Genomic DNA, 19,649 nt, shown 5'->3' with positions numbered 1-19,649 from the left:
ATCGGGGGCTGATTACCTGGCCGACTGGGCTGCAATCACACCTTTCAATACTAATTATCTGCTTGTTGAGTTCAATGACATTGAGCGTCCAGGCTCTGGCTGGGGCCAACCTTGCCCAGTGGCTTGTATCACTGGCTTAAGACAATGATTTGAATGGACAAAGTACCCTCGCTGTGCCTTGATAAGCAGGAAATGAACGCTTGTTTGCAAATAAGATTGGGAAATGTGATCATCTTTTTCGGCATTTGTCTCTCGGTAACTAGCCCGATAATACTAATGTAGAAATAATATGTTAGAGGACACCAGCAAAGGATCCTTTCTGTACCTGAAGCAAAAGCAGAAGTAAATGAAATGTTTTGTGGATTTTTTTTTTTTTTTCCCACTGCAAGGATCGCGCTTGAATGTTTCTTTTTGGGGATTTGGGGAAACAATTTGGTAGGAGACTTTTTCAGTGTGGGCATTTGTTCGTATACATGAAGTCTCCTAGATGCCTGTCTCTGATCTCAGTCTTCTACGAACCCCTTTCCCCAGAAAGCCTTCCTTCATTAAATAGAATAAAAAATTTTACTTCTCCTTGGATGCAACGTAATCAGGGTTCATTAGTTAAATAAACAGCTTCAGTGTAGATTCATTTGAGTGGCATATAACTTGGTGGCTGGAATGCATTATGAGGCCTAAAAGCTCATGGAGGAGTAACCTAAGATGTGGCAAATGGAGGGAGAGAGATTGTAGGCCAGTTATCTGTTAGAGCTGCCTGCATTGTGTCCATCTTAATGTATCATTTCTGGTGAAGGAGTATTGGGTACAAGGAGTGAATGTTCATGGTCTCTAATCTTTTGGGAATGTTACTTTCAAATCCTGACCTCTTGATCACAAATTAGAGAAAGCTAGTGTTATGGGTTGAATTGTGTACCCTTAAAAGATGTTAAAGGCCTGGCCCCTCAGGACCCCAGAACGTGACACCTTCTTTGGACATAAGGGCATTGCAGAGGTAATTAGTTAAGATGAGGTCATGATGGAACAGGGTGGGCCCCTAATCCAATATGACCGGTGTCCTTTTAAGGAGGGGAAATCTGGACACAGACAGTAAAGAAAGAAGACTCAGGGAAGATGCCATGAGAAGACAGAGGAATAGGATTGATGTATCTATTAAGCCAAGGAATATCTGAGACTACCGGAAGCTAGAAGAATGATGTGGAACAGATCCTTTCCTGGTGCCTTCAGAAGGAACATGGCCCTGCTGATACCATGATTTCAGACTTCCAGCTTCCACAACTATGAGACAATACGTTTGTGTTGTCTTAACTCACCCAGTTTGTGGCGCTGTATATAGCAGCCAGCCCCAGGAAACGAACACACCTTACTTCCACAGAACCAAATAGTTTAGATGGGAATAGCAGGGTCAGCCTACCCAAGCCAAAGAACACATGTGTCCTTTGATTTTCCCACCTGGGCAGCGGGAGGTTCCTGGGCTCCTTGGCCTGTGACCACTGATGTCTCAAAAGTCCTGGGCCTATCTTGGAGGTGTTGAAGTTTCGGGGGACTGAATCAACCAACAGCACACGTCAGGCCACATTACTAACAGAGGCCAGGAGGTAATTGAGACAGCAGTTTGGTATGATGGACTTCTCCTTTGAATCCCTTCCTCATCCTTAACCCTGAAAGGGCAGCCAAGAGAGAAATGCCTAGAACAGGGACTCACTTTATAGTCAAGCATGGTTAAAACCTCAGATGGTTTTAATGGATTTTCCTACCTACCTGATCAATCTCAGGGCCCTTTGTAGTAGATTCAAGTGTGCCCTTCAGGACTCTTCCCATGCAACTTCCCCCAAATAAAAGTGGAGCTCGGGAGATGCTTTGGGTTGAAACCCTCTGGGTTGAAAATAGTGTAGGTATCTCACCCTCCTCTCTCTGTTGCCATCCTGAGAACTTCTAGATTCATGAGGTTCTGATGAGTTTCTTTCTCCACTTGGCCACTGCTCCATGTTGGGAAAGACAACCAGTGAGGACATTTCTCTTGCCCTGTCCCTTACTTTTACCATGGTTGTGTTTAAAACCATTGGACCATAGAGGTAAAAGGGCCTTCAAAGATCAATAGTAAAGCTTTCTTATTTTTGCTCGAGAATGCTGAAATCCAAAGAGGGAGTTAAACTTGCCCAAAATGCTTTTGCCTTAAAGTGGATTTCGAGTCCATGTGTTCTGAACCTTGCTCTTAGTTAGCCGCCATGGCCCCATTCCTTCCTCTTCTCTGCAAGCTTCAAGACTTGCTTCATGATTTGACAAGTTCTCCCTCTTCTGTCTTTCCCAAACTCCCATCCTCCTGCCACCAGACCACCTAGGATTATTCTCTCTTTTCCTACAGAGCCTGTCCTCTCTTCTTAGACTACTTTTATCAGGATGGAAAGGAGAATTCGTGTGTGCTGCATGCCCACTCTTCACCACGCATTGTGCCAAGTGGTTTAGGTGTGTTAGCGGACCAGGAGGCTGTGATGCCAAGAGGTAAATGTCCAGGATCACGAAGCTATTAGAGAGTAGAGCTGGAATCCACATTTCTCTGGGGAGGCTCTTTCTCCAGCTAGAGAAAGGAGACCACACCCAGTGGTACCATGCATGGGCGTAGTTGTAATAAGCAAAGGGGCGGGGGAGGGGAAAATGGTACCTCCATGCTACATTTCCATTCTCTGCCACGTTCTTCCAGCTCGACTGTTGCTTGTTTCCCCACCAACCAGGGCATTTTGATTCAATGGGAGCAATTTACTCTCTGTAAATGAGGCGATTTCTTTTTTCCCATCATAAATAGAACACACTTAGTTGTGGCACACACAGACTGCTTCTTTGCACAGCATCAGAGTCAAAGCAAATCAACAAATATTTGGTGGATGCCCACGATCCCCAAGGCGAGAGGAGTGATCTGTGAGTTCTTCTGTTTGACTTGGTTACTGGCCTTGAGAGGGATGACTCAGGTGCCACTCAACAAGTCATTGTGCCCAAAATAAGGATGTTCCATGAGGAAACTAGCCACTGGCCACCCCTCAGTTCACCTCCAAGCCTTTTCTGTCACGTCTCTCCACTCCTAGCCTAGTCCCCTTGCCACAGCCACGGCCACATCCTGCTCACTCCTTTTGGTGCTGTGGCTGAGATTTTGCCCTACCTCCTCTGGAAATGGCCCAGATGATGTGGTGGAAAGACTGGGTGCCTGGGCTTCTGGCTCCCTGACCCTCCTCTGTCGCAGGGCCCATGTGGGGGAAAACCCCACCAGACCTCATTTTATGCATTTGAAAATAAGGGGGGAAGGGTCTGCCAAAGGAAATGAAAACAGGGTATGGAAGAGATATGTGTACTCGCATGTTTACTGCAGCATTATCCACATCCACAATAGCCAAGATATGGAAACAACTTAAGTGTCGGTCAAGGGATGAATGGGTAACGAAGATGCAAAATAGATAGGTAGATAGATAGATAGATAGATAGACAGATAAATAGACACACACACACACACACACACACACACACACACCCCACAGTATGTTGTTCTGCCATGAGAAGGAAGGAGATCCTGACATTTGCAACAACATGGATGGACCTTGAGAACATTATGCTAAGTGAAATAGGTCAGACAGAGATAGACAAATACTGCATGTTATCACTTATATGTGGAATCTAAAAAGGCCAAGCTTCTAAAAACAGAGTAAAATGGTGGTTACCAGGGGCTGGGCATGGGGGACTAGAAGAGGTGTTTTTTGTTTTGTTTTGAGAGAGAGAGAGAGAGAGAGAGAGAGAGAGAGTGTGTGTGTGTGTGTGTGAGAGAGAGAGAGAGAGAGAGAGAGAGTGGGGGGTGGGGGAGGGTCAGGGCGAGAGGGAGACAGAGGATCTGAGGCAGGCTCTGTGATGACAGAGGCCTGAATTCATGCACCATGAGATCATGATCTGAGCCAAAGTCGGACAAACAACTGAGCCACCCAGGTGCCCCTAGGAGAGGTGTTTTTAAGGGCACAAACTCCAAACAGGAGAAGAGTAAGTCCTGGAGATGTAATGCACAGTATGGTGAATATAGACAACACCATCATAATTATCAAACTTGGTAAGACACAAGATATAATTATTCCCACCACAGAAAAAGAAATGAAAATTATTTGATGTAACAGAAGTGCTAATGATCCAAACCTAATGGCAGTCATATTGCAATATATCAATGTATCAAATCAACATGTTCTACACCTGAAACTTACACAATGTTAGGGGTGCCTGGGTGGCTCAGTCAGTTAAGCGTCAGACTCGAGTTCAGGTCATGATCTCATGATTTGTGGGTTCAAGCCCTGCATGGGGCTCTGTGCTGACAGCTCAGAGCCTGGGGCCTCCTTCAGATTCTGTGTCTCCCTCTCTTTCTGCCCCTCCCTTGCTTGCATGCTCTCTCTCTCTCTCAAATAAATAAACATTTTAAAAGTTTTTTTAAATTTTGAAACTTGCACAATGTTATATGTCAAATGTACTTTTATAAAAAAGAATACTGTAGTAAGGGGCTTCTTAATAAAATAAATCCAGTTTAAACCTTTATAATTTTTCTATGCCAATCCCTGTTCACTCATTCTGTTTAAGACTTTAGCCAAAACTCTTTGAATTTTTTTTCTCCTAACTCATTGTAACTCACTCCGACCTTCAAAGCACTTAACTGAGTAGTTTTTATATAGTTTTTTGTTTTTTATAGGCTGGCTTCTAGAATAGTTTCACAATTGTATATTTTGTTTTTCAGCAAGATTGTTGGCTACTGAGTGTAGAATTGCATTATTCGTATGTTTACAATCTCAGGCACTCAACAAATTTGTATTGTACGAATAGACCCTGATTGTGAATTCCTAAGTGTTTACTTGTCGCTGATAATATTTTTTCATTTGGTCTGCTGTTCAATCCTTTGATGACTTAGATATTTTTATAATTATACTCACACTCTTGTGCAGGTAGAAAAGTTCCCAAGTGGGTGTGAGGAAAATGTTATACAGGTGATGTAATATGCTGGTCTCAAATTGTAAAATACACAAAGAGAGTTGGTGCAAAGTGGTTTCCTTGGCCTTTTGAGCTGTACATCTTTCCATAACTGATATTTATTGTTGATGTGAGAGCAGTTGAATAAAAAGTCCAGGGGCATCTGGGAGGCTCAGCTCGTTAAGCTTCTGACTCTTGATTTCAGCTCAGGTCATGATCTTGTAGTTCGTGACTTCAAGCCCCACATCGGACTCCACACTGACAGTGGGGAGCCTTTTTGGGATTCTCTCTTTCCCTCTCACTCTGCTCCTCCCACACACACTCCCTCTCTCAAAATAAATAACTAAACTTAAAAAAAAAAAAAAAAAAAAAAAAAAACAAGATAAAATTGTCCAGAGGATCAGGAGTTCTGGGCTCTGTGGTTGTTAACTCTCCCTTGCACTAATTAAACCTGGACAAAGCAAGAACACTTATTCATTATTTAAACAGGTATTTATTGAGTCCCCATCAGATTCCAGGCACTGTGCTGACATAGCAGAGGGCAACCCTCAAGGAGCTTCAAGTTGGAACGGAAAGACAAAGCAAATAAAAATTATCGGAAATTTGATAAATATCTGAAGAAAGCCAATGAATGCCCCAAACAGACAATAACTGGGGTGGGGTAGGTGGAGGGAGGCTTGGCGGGGGTGGGGGGGGTGCTCTTTGAGAAGATGACATTGAAACTGACACCTGGAGGAGATCGCCATCAGGGCAGGAGGGAATGAAAGACGGGAGGTGGGGGAGAGCATCCCAGGCAGAGACAAGAGCACATTCAAAGGCCCTGAGGTGGGGAAGACTTTGGTATGTTGGCGGAACCAAAAGAATGTTGGCAAGTTTTCAACTGCGCAGCCTGTGCACAGAGGCTAAGCAAATTCTCAAGCCCACCCTGCTAGAAAGTGGAGAATCCAAGTTTGTGCTTTTTCCCGCCCGCCATGCTTCAAGAACTTGCAGTCTGCTGGGGCGTGTGTGTCTCCGTAAGGAAGTCAAAATGGATCACCTGTCAGGACTGAGGAGCTGGGGCTTGGCTGGCAGGATGTGGAGTGTGTGTACTTTCTGTTTATTCTTGAAGTTTACTTCCCTGCAAATACATGCCTAAACTGCCATGCGCCTTCTACAAGGAAGCCAATGCCAGCACTCCATCGCTCATGAGCAATCCTGCAAAAACAAATGCATATTCTCCATGCAACCCTAGGTGCCAGCCAGTCAGGCCTGCACTGGCCGGGCAGCCCAGAACTTAGGAACAATCCGGTCCTCAGGAAGGGAGGGAAGAAAAACAATTTCAAATTCCAGGCGCTGAGGGCCTCTTACAGACGGCCATTGTCGGGAGAAGGGAAAACTAAACTGTGCAAAGGAGCCCAGTGGCGCCTCTGGGCAGGGAGAGGATATTGAGGTTAGGGGCTGCCGCTGAGGGCTGCTCAGGGCTGCATGAACCGTGGGGATGGGGATGGGGAATCTGAAGACAAGGCTCAACAGTTTACCCGTGAGCTTGGGCAACTTGTCTTTAAGGGGAGTCAGTTTCCCCATATTTAAAATCATGAGACGAGTGATAGGTGCCCTGTCTCCCTTGGGTTGGATGCAGGAATGAAGATAGTATGGGGGGAGGGGGGGTGAGCAGACTCTTTAAATGTCAGGAGTTCCAAAAGGGGGCTGCCTCCCTCTTGAAGTATGCTGTTGGCTAGACTCTCTCCCTCTCCCACCCCAGGGTGTCCTAGTGACTTTCACCCTCCTGGGTATAACCATGTGATGGGAGTGCTATAGTTTCCCGTTTCCCGAAAGGAAGGTGGTAAGTGAACGTTCTCCAGGGCGATCTAGACTAGGTTAACCCCCAAATGGCTTTCTGAGCTGCCAAATCGCACCAACTCATCAAGTTTTCAAGCAGCAGGAGCCAGCATGGAGAGATGCAATGGGCTGTTTTGACATTTTGATGACAGTGTTGATGATGGTGATAAAGAAAATGACAATGGTGACGGTTGCCCTTTATTGAGTGGATGGAATACCGCTGCACTCCAGGCATCTTAGCTCAAAATATCACAAAAAACAAAAATATCACAGACGTGGCTTATAAAGAACAGGAATTTATTTCTGACAGCTCTGGAAGCTGGGAAGTTCAAGGTCAAAGTAACAGCAGATTCAGTGTCTGGAGAGAGCCCACTTCCTCCTAGACAACTTTCTTCTCGTGGGCAACTCACGTGGTAGAAGGGGATCTCCCTGGGGTGTCTTGTATCGGGGCATTCACCCATTCCCGAGGGCTCTGCCATCATAACCCAACCACCTCCCGAAGGCCCCACCTCTTAATACCATCCCGTTGGGGGATAGGGTTCCAACATATGAACTTTGGGGAGAGGTGAGCAGTCCATTGAGCCTAGTAACTAATACTCAGCCCTTCATTCTGTTATCTAATTTGATCCTAACAGCAGCTCTACTGGGCATGTGCTAGGGTAGCCTTCCACTTTGCAGAGGAGGAGACTGAACCAGAAAGGGGCAGATACTTTGCTGTAGCAAGTGGCCAAGCTGACTCTCTAAGCCATGTATATCTGACTTCAAAAAGGATGACCTGCCAATTATATATGGATCATTTTTTGAGACATGAACCTTGAAATTTGAGTAACTGATATCCATCTTGTTAACAAACTTGTATGAGCACATATGAACTATATTTAACATTTATTGGTTAAAAACCATTTACCATATGGGATTGCATGATTTGTTGCTTCGCACCTTCTTTATTCCTTAGAGCTTTCAGAGGAGAAAAATATTGATATAATGCAAAAATTCAGCTCTGGGCTCATACAATTTTTTTCCATCAGTTTCTTTCTAGTCCCGTAAAAGTTAGCCAGCGAAAGGAAAGGTGGGGAGGATAAGTTCCAGACAGACGGAGCAGCATAGGCAAAACTCAGGTGTCATGAGAAAACATGGCAGGTTCTGGAACTACAAGTCAGTGAGATGGTTCGACTGTAGAGGGCTTGGCGGGGCGGGGTGGGGGGCGGGGTGCGGGTTGTGGGGTGGAGTGCGAAATGAAGCTGGGAAAATAGTCTGGTGCCGTATCAGAAAAGGCTTTTTATACAATGTTTGGGACTTTGAAATTTGTCCAAAACTAAATGAAGGCTATGAAGCTGGAGACGGACAAGATCCGATTTGCATTTTAGAACACAATGCTGGCTGCGGTAGACCACTTCTCATGCTGCAGACCTAGATCCATTCCCTCCCCCACCCACACTCAGATCCTGAGAGCAGTTGAATTGTTTTCATGATCGGATTTAATACTCCACCGGTTCCTCTGAAGAGTAATGCCATTTTCCTCTTTGGTGTCAGAAAGTTGAGCTAACCACCGCCACTGGGGCAGCCCTGCCCTAACCTACTGAGAACATGGGCTACCTTCCTGGCTTTCACTCCAGGGGTGTGCCCCCCACCGTTATTCTTCATGGGATGCTACAAAGACAGGTGCCGGGTTCCAAGGCTTTCAGCCTATTCACTATTAGCCTTTATAGTGAGTTTCGAAGAGTGTTTAGCTGAAGCCACTTGGGCGCAGACGCTGATGTGAGGTCATGAGTGGTTTTTCACTCTGGTCATCCCACACATCAGGAGGGAAAAGGTTGAAAAGATTCATGGCATCTCTGTACTTAATGACAAATAGAACGTGCTTCTTCATCTCCCGCTGGCACTCAGATCTCTAAATGTTGTCTCTGCTACCACCACAGCAGGATACACAGTTGAGGGACAGGTGAACAAAGATCTTAAAAAGTGGCACGTTGGGCTTAAAATGTGCCAAGTCTGCTGATCTCTGTCCTTGAGTTTCCGTTTCCCTGAAGTCAATGGTACCAGCTTTATTTGGTCTAATCCCGAGACTTGCGGGTCAATGCAGGAGGCAGGAGCAGAGGTGTATAGATCTGGATTTGTTTCAACATGGGGAGTGCTTGGTGCTTTCTCTGATTCCAATTGTCCAGTTTATTCAGATCACTAAATACAATTTTCTTGAGGCTCAGTTGTGATGGCCAACTAATTGGAAGAGATGAATCCGGGTAATGACTGTGCCAGGAAGCAGAGCCAGAAAATTCCTTCCCTGTTACTTCATAGGTGTCAGGTCTTCGGAAGGTGAAGGGCTGTTGTTTGCAGGGTGGACCTTTGTCACCTGAATGGAGCTTGGGAAACTTCACAGCTCCACTTCGAACTCCCCTGTAAGAAGTCAGAGCAAACAGTGGAGGTCAATGACTAAATCATGTTTTCAACCCTTTCCATGAGAGTCAGATTCCACTGCCAGCTGTTTAACCGGTACATCTGGGCCTTGGATGTGAACATTCTGACATCTATTTTTGAAGGGACGGTCCACTGTCAATACTCCACCGGTCCCTGACCAAAGGAAGAAGGAGAAGGAATAAAGATGGCAGAACATGCCATTAAATGGTTTGATATTTCAAAGTTGGCCGCTAAAAGATTGGTCATAATTACATATGTCTCTTCCATTTTATTTTCTCAGTTTGAATTTGCTTCAAGTTCTAAATCTTATCTGTGTTAGAAGCCGTGGTTAACTTAGAATGAGAGCAATATACTGTGATCAGGCAAGCCTATGGACGTGCACTTTTGTACAGGAACACATTTAATATTTAGCTCAGAGCTTCCATTCTCTAACAAACACAGCGAGAAATAATTAAACAGGTGGAGGTGTCACGACTACCACTGTGGGTGTCTGCATTAACGCCTTAAAAATCAGCCACCTGTGTTGGATCAACGTGATGACAGACAGACACATGTGTTCTTGGCATTTTAGCCTTTAGTTTGGTAGTTATATCATTATTTTTAAAAAACTTTTCCAAGTTTATTTTTATTTTGAGAGAGAGAGGGAGCGTAAGCAGGGGAGGGGCAGAAAGAGAGGGAAAGAGAATCCCAAGCAGGCTCCACGCCACCAGCACAGAGCCCAGCCAGGGCTCGAACTCACAAACGGACAGATCGTGACCTGAGCCGAAATCAAGAGTCAGACACATAACTGACCGAGCCACCCAGGCGCCCCTGGTAGTTGTGTCATTATTTAAATGCATTAAAACATTTGAAGGTGGTGTGTAAGGCTTTGTGTCAGGCTCTCCAAAGACCCACACATAGGCTGCCTTCTACGAAATGCAATGGGGATGTGTTTCAAGGATTGGTGTAGGTTCAGGGAAGAAAGGAACACTCTGTCCTCCATCACAGTGACTCCCTAGATCTTGGTAGACCCCCGACCGTGAGGTATATCAACACTCATGGAGAACTGGGCTTCAGACACTGGCCTTCTCTTTGCCTAAGAGTCATAGTTTCTGGAAGAAAGGATTTTATCAGGCTTAGATGCTGCCGTTTCACATGAACAAATTTTGGGGGCAGAAATTAAGGAAGGACATGCCCAGAGGCATTTAGCCTTCTTCATAGTGGGTGTATATGCGGCCATCTCTGTCTTAATCAAGCATTCCCTGGGGCCATCAGGTGTGGTGAGAAAGCAGGGCTGGTTTAGCCCCACAACATGGCAGGAGCTATACCATCATATGTAGGAATGAACCACTTTAGCCATTTGTCCTTAAATGTGTGTGAACATTAGACACCTGATGATTTGGCACATCTCCCGCAGCCCCTGGCTCACACCATTCTCACCTTGCCCAAAGTCTCGGAGTATAATGTCACTCGTGTGCCACTGGAACAATGCATTTGATTCCAGTGATAAAATTTGGTCTTTATAGGTATATCTAAAAGAACTCTCTTTGCAGAACTTGTATTTGAATAAGCCTATAGACATACCAGGCAGAAGCCCAAGGAACCTCAAGTTAAGACTCAAGATTAGCGCTGAGAACCGCAGGTCTTCTTGTCAATGTGAGTTTCGTCCAGAGACCTCTGGGAATCCCAAACTGAGCTAAAAGTGGAACGCTGGTCCTGCTGTGCTCTTCTCTTGTGTCACATTTCCCTTGAGAGTGATGTGTTTTCTTTCTTTTTTTTGAAATTTTTTTTCTAATGTTTATTTATTCTTGAGACAGAGACAAAGCGTGAGCAGGGGAGGGGCAGAGAGAGAGGGAGACACGGAATCTGAAACAGGCTCCAGGCTCTGAGCTGTCAGCACAGAGCCCGACGCGGGGCTCGAACCCACAAACTGTGAGATCATGACCTGAGCCGAAGTCGGAAGCTTAACCGACTGAGCCACCCAGGCACCCCGAGAGTGATGTGTTTTCAGTAGACATCATTACATCATGAGACAAACTGCACTGAAAAATGTTTTTACACTTCTTTTTCCCTGCTTGTCCTTTCTTGCAGAGCCAGGACTATAGTGAGGTAAGCAACATACCTGGAGGGCAAAACGTGAGGGAACACTCACTCTCAGGGACACACAGGTGCATGGTTGGCACCTGAAAGTGAGTGTGTCCTGACATTTCGCACCCTCGTTGCTTTGTTACTTCAGCCAAGCACTGAATGAAATAATGTTTTCATTAATTTTTCAAAATAATAGCATTAACAATAACCGGTACCTATTCTAATATGGACCTCCATGTATTTGCTTATTTCTCCTCCCATAAAACCCTTTGAAATAAGTCCGAGTCATATCATCCGTATTTTACAGACAAAAGAACTTGAACGTGCAGATGTTAACAATAAATATCCCAAGACCACTCATCTACAAAGTGCCAGACCCAGGCATTGGATCTGGTAATCTGATTTTGAGCTCTTTTTTTTTTTAATTTTTATTTTATTTTTTTACCGTTTATTCGTTTTTGAGAGATACAGAGAGACAGAACGTGAATGGGGGAAGGGAAGAGAGAGAGACATACACACACACACAGAATCCGAAGCAGGATCTAGCCTCTGAGCTGTCAGCACAGAGCCCAACGTGGGGCTCGAACTCACCAACCGTGAGATCATGACCTGAGCTGATGTCAGACGCTTAACCGACTGAGTCACCCAGGCGCCCCCGATTTTGAACTCTTGATCTCAAAATTTCTACCTTATACCTCTTCAAGAGTACTTCTGTCCATGGGTCATGTAGAAAACTTCCAAGGCTGGCTTTCTGACCAGCCAAGTCAGATATTCCCTAACACCAGATTACTCATATCGCATGGGATTTGAAGCTGTGAATTGCTACAAGTCAAGGATTTTCAGAGCAGCTCTCTAATAAAGAGAAATTTCATCCGTCAAACCCCAGGACTGCTTGTTCTCCAGAGGGTCTTTTAAGTGACCAATCCTTGGACCAGTCCGTTGATTCATTCATTAAACAAATATTTATTTATCGAGCCCTTCCTATATGTGGCATACTGTTCTAGAGGCTGGAAACATAGCCATGATTAAAATTAATTAATGTCTCTGTCCTCATAGAGCTTACCTGGTAGCAGGGGAGACAGATCATAAGTCAATGAACAAATATACGATATGATGGCAGTAAGAAAGATGAAGCAAATCTAGAGGGTAGAGGGTGTTAGGTGGTAGAAGGTGCTATTTTAGAGCAGGTGGCCAGGAACGACCTTTATGAGACAGCAGCATTTCAGTAGCATCTTGAGCGACATGAAGGAGAGACGCAGAATGCAAGCATTATATAGAAGTGCTGTAGTTATTTTGTGAAATAAAAGCTTTCTACTGTGCATTTGACTTTTCGGTAAGAAAGCATGAGGTCAACGTGGACAGCAATGTAATAACGAGACCTTCACTCATCGAGTAAGGCTCTGGGAGCTATTTTAATCTCCTTGCTGCGGCCAGAGGGAGTAGGTGGGGTAGATGGTCCATAAAACTGTTGGCTCCCTGGGCACAATTTTCTGACTGGGGATTTGAGGTATGCTGAGTGATTCTGTTTGTCCTTCTGAATTAAATTAGAATCGGGCGGTCTCCGGTTCGCGGTTTTGTTCTTCAGTCTCCGGCGGACCAGGGCATCAGCCAGTTTTCATTTGTGTTGATTCACTTGGAGGGAAAGGCTGGGACAGGAGCTGCCCGACACGCGTGAACTACAACCATTTCTGGGGGGTGGCTGCAGGCGCTGTCTCCGTTAGCCTGTCCGTGGGGTGACATTGTCAGTGTTCTCAATGAGCGTGCACGTGGCACGACCCGGGAGGGCTCGGGCGGCGGATCTGTGGGTCGTACCTGAGGCTGGATGAGGACAAAAACCCCGGAGACATTGTTACGTGCAACTGATTGGGCCGGTGACTACACCAGGGGCGGCCCGACTGCGCCTCGGGAAGGCTCTGGCGTGTGGCGAGCACCTGGGCTTGAAGACGGGGGCTGCTTCTGGCAGCGTCTTGCATCTCTTCCAGACTGGCGGTCACAGGGAGTTGATGTCAAAATGTGGCCCCGGGTACGTGTGACTGGCAGTGGTGGAAGATGCCCCGGGACGTCTTTGGCCAGAGGTAACGTTTTAACCCTGTTCGGGGCCAAATTTGATGTTTTGGCATGAAGGCGCTCTGCAGCTCAAAACTTCCCTGCCTGACCCCGCTAGCGTTCGCTGAGAAAGCTCGGCACCTCGGCTCTACCCGCCCCTCCCTCCCATCCCCCCCTTCCTCCCACCGCTGCAAACTTCCCAGCTCACAGCCCTGCCCAGAGGAGCTGCGCATCGCACTCTAGGACGGTGGATGGGAAGGATGCAGGCAAGAGAGAAAAGGCAGAAGGGGAAAGACAGAAGAAGAAATTTCTAATCCATCCACTGCCAGTCTTAGAGGTACCGCTCCCCAGGACACAGTGCCGGCAACAGGAGTGAGAACGGTCGGGTTCAGATCGGATCCTTCCGCTGAAAGCGCCGTGTGACCTCAGATACCTTTCTGAGCCTTGGATTTTCCTCGTCTGCAGAGGATTCATTTCAGCGAAAACACATCCGCCAAGGGATGCTGTTACATTGTCAGCAAATTGCTTAACACGTCATGCAGGCGTGTAACTTGAGACTTGTTTCGTTATTATTTAGACACCGAGAGCCCCACGTCATGGGGTGGCGCTGCCTGGCATGGCACCCACACATCCCAGGCCCACAAAGTCTGCAGCTTTGCATAGCTAAGAGTTTTGAACAATCTGACAGCTTCTGATGCTACACGAACTTCACGGAGAGGTTCAGATGCCAAGGAAACCATCGAAAGCAGTGATGGCTCCTTTTGTGTCAACTCGGCAAAGCTATAATAGCTATTATAAAGCTATAATAGCACTGAGCTATTTCATCAAACGGTGGTCTAAATATGCTGAAAGGTATTTTGTAGGTGTGGTTAACATTTACAACCTGTGGTCCTGCAAGGAAAGGACAGTACCTCAATAATGCGGGTGGGCCTCGTTCAATCAGTTGAAAGATGTAGGAGCAAGAGCTAAGGTTTCCCAGAAAAGAAGAAATTTGCTTCTAGATTGCAGAATCAATTCACACCTGAGTTTTTAGCTTAGTTGGCCTGCCTTATGGATTTTGGACTTTCTAGTCCCCATAGTCACAGGAGCCAATTCCTGACAATTATACACACACACACACACACACACACACACACACACACATGACCATACACATGTATGTATCATATATTTTGTGATTATTATACATACACATGTATACTATGTATTGTAAAACTATGTATTACATATGTATAATAATCATTAAAAGTATGATACATACATGTCTGTGCATGTGTGTATACATGTATATATACACACATATACATATCATGATACATGTATATGTATCATATACATGTGTATATGATACATACATGTCTGTGCATGTATGTGCGTGTGTGTATAATCTTCAGGAACTGGCTCATGTATTCAGCCGTTATAAATATGTGTTTATATGCATCTATAAACTATATTAAACTATATAAAATAAATATCATATATATACAAGTATAGATTCATGTCCTATCAATCCTGTGTCTCTGGCTAACCCAGACTGACATAGAAACTCATGACTTACACACGTATGTGGATAATTTTTAGCTGGAGACTTTTTTCAGCTCATCTATTATAGGAATCTAGACTTGAGTCCTTAATGAAAACAAACAGAAAAAAAGGATGAAGGCAGGAGCTTCTGGCTCGGTGGGGACCGGCGTGGGGAAGGATTTCCTAATCCTAAACTGAAAAGAGAATTTCAGGGTGGAATGAACACCATCCCAAACCCCAGCCCAGCGTTCCGTCTCTGAAAGGCCCGGGGAAGAGTAAACAATTCGGTGGGGTGTCCAGTTTTGCCGGCTCCGTTGATTAGCATTCTGGGCCTTTCCCCGAGGCTCGGTCATGGTGGTTTGTTTAAAATTAGTTCTTGTTTGGCCTGTGGGGGAAGAGTGAATTGCAGAGTCTGGGATTTACTCTGAGACTTCTGAATTTTCAGTTCTGAGGCTGGATCACTTGGCTATTTTAAAAGCGGACAGACATGAGCCCAGGACTACCACGTGACTGAATCTCGGCCCTCATGGTCAGAACTGGCTCGAAGCTGGCATGGAGCCAGAGGCTGTCACCTTGGTCGAATCTGGGAAGGATCTCCCCTGTTCTAAATAGAGCCCCCTGTCTCCCATGCTGAGATGTCCCCAAACTTCCCAGAGAATTGTCCCTTTCAGGAATGACCTGTAGGCAGCTGCCCCATTGCAAAAGTGTCGTCTCAAAGTCACCACTGCCCACAAGCTGCCACTTAATTTCAGCTTAAGGGCTAGGTGGCATCTCCTGAAGCAGAGACACTGCAACAAAACACGGGAAGGCTAGTTTGGATGGAGGGGGGCGGGGTGGTGGCAGGAAGGTTGAGATACAGATCGCGTGTCACTACTTTGGAACTTTGGAAAAGAAATCCGGCTCTCTGGGAGTCAACGCACCATCACTGGGGGCTAGGGAGTGACATACACTGATCGAGGGTCCTCAATAAAGGGGCAAAGGAGCATCAGAACTGCCATCCAGGGGCACCTGGGTGGCTCAGTCAGTTGAGCGTCTGACTCTTGAATTTGGCTCAGGTCATGATCCCAGGATCATGGGATCGAGCCCTGCGTGGGGCTCTGCTCTGAGCATGCAGCCGGCTTAAGATTCTCTCTCTCACTCCCTCGGCTCCTCTCCCCCACTCCCCCCTCTCTCTCTGCCTCTCTAAAATAAAAACCAAACGAAACCAAAACAAAAACCGGCATCCGTCCACTTCTCCAGTGTGTTTTCAGCTGGCATGAAACCTTCTTTGACGCCAGTCTGGTTTTCTCTAAATATATTTGTTTTCCCCCGTCTGTAAAGTTGGTTTTGACTCCAGTATCAGAGTAAGGCTACACATGGCCGAGTACACATATCGGCTGGTCTCTGTGAAAATAACTAACTACTCTGGAGTTCAGGGGCACTGCTGAGGGTTGCCCTTAGTGCACTCACACTGTGCAGCAATATTTAAGTCAAAAACCATATCAACAAGTCATTTTGCAGACATGTGTTGTCAGCTAGTAACACACACCATTATATGCACACTTGCTCAAACACGTACACACACACACACACACAAGACATTCTGCTACATTATAGCCTGAGCTTAGTTATACTCACTTCATTTCAGCACTTCTTGATTTCTTTGCCAGATATCAATGGTATCTGGCATTGATACCATTAGACACTTGATGGTACCTATTTAAATCTTTGGTTGGTGGGGCTCCTGAGTGGCTCAGTCGGTTGAGTGTCCAACTTTGGCTCAGGTCATGATCTCATGGTTCGTGGGTTTGAGCCCCACATTGGGCTCTGTGCGGACAGTGCAGAACCCGCTTGGGATTCTCTCTCTCCCTCTCTCTCTTTCTCTCCACCCCTCCATTTGCACACACACATACACACCCTCTCTCTCTCTCTCCAAATAAATAAATAAACTTAAAAAAAAAAACTTTGGTTGGCAATTTAGTCTCATGGTTACCAAAAAAGTGATGCTTGGGGTAAAAATAAGCTTGGTAAGAATGTTAAGATTTTAATACCCAAGATAGAGTCAAACAAACAGACAAAAAGAAGTTAGAAGTAAGTGAAGACTTTGCTGTAAACTCATATATAGGTTATAATAAAAAAGCTTCCACACATCTGCCATATAGACATTAGATTTCTGTTCCAATTATAGGTAACTGTAATCTGTCATTCAGTTAAGAAGGTTCATACAATTTGTATTCGGATAAATGAACAACGAAATTGTTGCCACGTCTTCCTGACAGAACCCTGGTGGAGGTTTAGGGAAGCCATGTGCCAAGGGAGGTGAACTAGGAGGATGTTGAGTGAGGGTCCTTGGTTGATCAAAGTCAGTCATGTGACTCTTGAGCTTACTCTTTCCAGTGACAGGCTTGGAGGTGGGCAATCTAATATTGGCATATGAAGGATGATGGGGATATGCTAGAGGCTTTGAAGAAATACTGCACAAAAGGATTCATCAAAATAGGCTTTTCCTTTTTGTCTTGAATGTCGCCTTATAGGAAGTGACGTTTGAAGCTGCTACAGGCAAATTATAACCATTAGAGAAAGCCAGGAGACTCGGAGAGAAACCAACTATTGAGCTCTTGAATGAACCCTTCCTGGAGCCTCATGACATCTTGATGTGTTCCTGCCTTTTAAAGCACTTTTGTTACATGATTCCAAAAACATTCCATTGATACATTTTGCAGTATTAATTAAGAAGAAAAATAAATGTGAGTGAAGCTTAGTCTTGATATCCTTTTTTGGTCCTGAGTGAAAGAAAGGTAATGTAGTGGACAAAAAGTCAATTGGACTTTTTGTAATGCTAGTAGCTATCACATGAGAATAAGGCAATTTGGAAGGCAGGCACACGTGCGTGTGTGTGCGTGTGAAGATGTGTGCATGCGGGCTTGTGTGCGTGCGGTGTGTGCACATGTGCGTGTGCGAACACACACATTCCATTCTTGATGCTGATATATCGGAGTTTCCAGGTATCGGTTGTTTCACCATTTCTATAGATAAAAAAAATGATGAAGGGTCCAAGAGATCCAGCTGTAGAACTTTTATTACATGCAAGTGTGATAAGTTGATGATGCATAAATGGGTAGGGAAGGGAAGCAAGGGGTCCCAGGACAAATAGGGTGGGTAATCTCCAAGGGGAGAGCAATGCTCAGCCTTGTTGGGGTTCTTCTAGCCACATCATTTCCGAGCTCAGAAGTCACCTTTGCTCAGTGTGTGTTACAGGTAGAAAATTCAAGATGCAGAGAAGTCAGGACCTGCTCACAGGAACTGAATGATCTAAGTTCTCAGTGCTCCCAGAGGATTTCCCTTACTGCACATTATCTCTGGTTTAACTCCTCATATGAACAAGGTTGTGCATGCCTGCTCAGCCCACTGAAGATCCATTGCCTCATTATGAGCTTGAGCAGAAAGGAGATTAAGCTATGGCTGAGTCTGCTTGACTTGAAACTATGAGTCGGTCACAAGAAAAATGGTTTTCATTTCAATCAACCCAGCCATCTGGGCTGCTCATGTCCTAATAGCCAAATGTAAGGCATGACATTTGGAAGAGATTAATTTACTTTTGTAGTTTAGCAAGAGGGTCACACAGGTCACTCTCAGGGTCTTGCCAACACCAGACCAGCCACTGATGGAGATCCTAACTGGGTGTGACGGGTCTGAAAGTCATGCTTCCAGGTTGCTTTAGGGACACACTTCCTGAAAATCACCTCTGATTTAAAACTTTCCCCTGACACGAAGGCACAGTGTCCATAATATCCACCAACGGAGCGAAAGAAAACATCCACAGGTTATCATGAACATTTCTAGTTCAATTGCCATCAAGCAATTTCTCAAGGGCAAAGAAGGGTATGAAAAATAGTGTTAAGAGGGACCAAGATGGTTCAGACACCACTGCTGCCTTGGGGTTGGGCTTTTCTGTAGTGTGAGGATACCATGGGGTGAGGAGTCATCATAAACTCTTCTCAATTGGCTAGCGACAAGAAATAAAAGGGTTTTGATAGATAGAAGTCTAGTAAAGTCTAGTAGGGAAGAGACACAAAGTCAAGGACCTCCAACTTTCTGCCACTTACACTCCGTATCTCTTGGTGACACTCTGAGGTGGTCACAGCCCAAAGTGATGCTGTTCCCTCTTCTTCATGGGAGTTGGGGAGTGTGAGGAGAGATTTTTTTAAATATCTTTCTTTAGACAAAGACAGTCTACGTTGTTCAAAAATACCACTGTTTTGTAAAATAGATTTTTATCGCAAGAAAACAGAAAAGCATATGAACATGAAGTGGGTGTGCTTCCAAAAGTAATTCTTAGAAAACTAAAATATCACCCTAGAATAACTACTAGGACCAGCAGGTTTTGTCCTCATTTCTCTGGTTCCTGTTTCTGTCCCATTTGGTCTGGGACTTTTTATACTCCTTAGAAACAGGTTGGCCTAAGCTTCATGCTCTGATTAAAGTTGCATATTAACTGGCATTTGTTGTTGTTGTTCAAATATATGTGGTCCTCAGTGTGTATCATCTGAGGACAGGACTATGATTTAGAGGAAGAATGTTGCTCTTTGTATATTTATGCAACATGTAGGCTTAATATGCCTTGTGCCCAGTTAAGACACAAACTCTTCCTATTTTTTGCTTCTCACTTCCACTGCTATCTGGATTATTCTTCAGATAAATCTGTTCTTTCCTTCTGGGAATGTTCTACCAAGAGTCTAAGGGAATTTGGTAACTGCTGCAATGCAATGAAGTATCATCTCCCAAAATGTGCTTCAGAAGCACTGATCCCCCTGTGAACT

At 45.1% G+C, this 19,649-nt stretch overlaps 1 long non-coding RNA gene across 1 annotated transcript in view; it reads left to right on the top strand.

Annotated features, from left to right (window-relative positions):
- LOC132687391 (uncharacterized) overlaps positions 1 to 19,649 on the top strand; it is a 428,413-nt gene that overhangs the window by 407,672 nt on the left and 1,092 nt on the right. The gene's annotated exons all lie outside the window — the stretch shown is intronic.

Source organism: Panthera onca, chromosome E1 (assembly GCF_046562875.1).
Source record: "Panthera onca isolate mPanOnc1 chromosome E1, mPanOnc1 haplotype 2, whole genome shotgun sequence".
Taxonomy (NCBI): Eukaryota; Metazoa; Chordata; class Mammalia; order Carnivora; family Felidae; genus Panthera; species Panthera onca.
Note: the sequence above shows the minus strand (reverse complement) of the source record. Positions and strands in the feature narration are given on the sequence as shown.